We start from the raw sequence: 2,379 nt of genomic DNA, 5'->3' as shown, positions 1-2,379 counted from the left end.
TGTGAAGGGAAGCAATGGGAAATTAGGCTGACAAGGGGTGTGTGGTTTAAGCTAAATCCTGCAGGGTTTTAAGTGAAAGGCTGAGAAGTTTGTGTTTTTTCAAGGTAATAGGGAGCCTCTGAAGGTTTTTGAGCAAACTGGTGAGCTAGTCAGGTCTATGTTTTAGGAAGCTTATTTTGACAACTATGTGGAAAGTCACAGTGTTAAAAAGATTTAGATCTTTTTTTTTTTTTTTAAACAATTGGGGTTAAGTAACTTGCTCAAGGTTACACAGCCAGTTATTTCTGGGTGTGGTACTGAGTATTTGAGCCCGGATTTGATCCAGGTCATCCCGACACTGGAGCCGGTGCTCTTACTCGCTGTGCTAGCTGGCTGCCCCAAAAGATTTAGATCTTGAAGGAGGATGGATTGGATAAGGAGATACTGAAGGTAGACACAAAATAGAAGGTTTGAACAGTAGTCCAGGTGAGAGGTGATAAAGCCCTGAACTATGGCTATGTGGATGTCAAGAAAGAGACAGATGCAAGAGATATCATGGAATCAACAGGTCATCTGGTTGGGAATGTCTGTCTCTGTCTGTTTATTCCCACTCAATTCCCCTTAATCAGAAGCATCCCAACAACAATCTTTCTGGTTTCAGCCAAAGGTCAAGGTCTTTTCCTCCCTAATTCTCCAGGGATCAGACAACAGCTCTTGGTTTCAGAGATCGACCTCCACATATTCAAAGGTCCTCATTCAGTCTAGTGTTATTTCTGCCCTGTCCACCCCCTCCTTCCTCAGTCATATAGCAATACCACCATCTTGACCCTGTCTGTTCTTCCCTTCACTCTAGGGCTCCCTGAGATCTAAGGTGGAATCAAATCTAGACTGGGCACCCTGGATTCCTTTCTCCTACTGAGCTACAGCAGCAAGGGTCAACTAATCAACATACATTTATTAAGCACCTCCTATATGCTATGTTATATGGCAAGCACTGCGCTAGATATTGGCATATAAAAACAAAAATGAAATAATCCCAAGAAGTTTATAGTCTAGGCAGGAAGTCAATATTTACATATATGTATGCATAGATATACATACACACACATACAAACACACATACTAGATACTAAGTGATTCTGGGAGGAAGGCACCAGCAGCTGGTGGGATCAGAAAATGCTCTTTGGCTGATCTGGGTAATTTCAGACTGGGTCTTTGGTGGCTATAGTTTGAGTTGTATTATCTTCTCCCCATCCTCCCCCATAGGATTGAAGGAAATAGGAAATATTGGGGAGGAGGTGGTTTGGATAATCACTGTTCCCAGGGCCTGGGGGTGGGGTACTGTGGAAGTAAAGGCAGAGGATGGCAGGCTCCTCAAATCTGAAAACATTTGCATAACCCAGATGGTGAGCCCTGGAATTTCAAAGAATTCCCCCTGGGAGGAGGCAGCTGTCTTTCTAGCCCTGCTGGCCTACAGCTGCTGAGCCTGAGAACTGGCTAAAGTGGGGGTGCCCCAGGCACATCCTCCCCCTCAGAGAACTCAGGTGGGAGCTCCTAGGTCCCGTATAGCTATTTAGACCAATGACTTTCCTTCTCCCTAGACCATTATATTGAAGATGTACCTTACCCATTCTCCAGGAAATTAAGTGGGGGTGGGAGGAAGGTTCATTATCATCTGGACTCAAGGAGCCTACTCTAGGTAGGAGTGACTTTATCTCAACCAAAAGGAGGTACTCATTCACCTAGAAGCATGAGAAGAAACCACTGGACTATGTATCCAGGATGCTGGATTCTTGTTGGCCACAGGGATCCCTGAACCCACAGGGCTCAAGTCAGCTAGCCATGGTGGGGAAGGGGTCTTTCTACTAAGGTGTTAGAAGAAACCAACTAGATCCTAAAGATCTTGAGAACCTGAGAGGTCAGCTTCTTCCCCTCCCTACCTCCTACCCCCACTCAAAAGGAATTCAATAACTCCCAAATTCCTTTTTTGTTAGAGAAATATATTATTCCTGCAGCCCAAAGCATTCTATGATACCTAGTTGCATAGTGGGTGGAGGACACAAGGGAGGGTAAAAAACTCAATAGTGCCTTCCATCCCACCTTAGGCCAGGAAAACCGAAAACAAATGGGAGATCCAGCAGCCCAAGAAAGGAAAGTCTGGAGGTGGGGGCTAAAGGAAGGAAAAACTCCCAAAGGCCAGGAAAGAAAACAAAGTGATAGTGGTAGGCAACTAAAAAAAATTTTTTTTTGGGGGGGGAGAAGATTCTTTGTCTAATGTTGAAAAGAGCTAGATAACTGAAATGTTTCTCTCCCAAATTACCCCATGGGAATTGGGAACACCTAAAAGACTTTTGTATTTAGGATCAGGGCTAGTACACAGCACTGACTTTGGCTCTCTCT

Source organism: Petaurus breviceps, unplaced genomic scaffold (genome assembly GCF_028583685.1).
Source record: "Petaurus breviceps papuanus isolate PSGF00001 unplaced genomic scaffold, PetGlider_PUasm1.0 685, whole genome shotgun sequence".
NCBI classification, from domain to species: Eukaryota; Metazoa; Chordata; class Mammalia; order Diprotodontia; family Petauridae; genus Petaurus; species Petaurus breviceps.
This window is presented reverse-complemented; position numbering follows the sequence as displayed.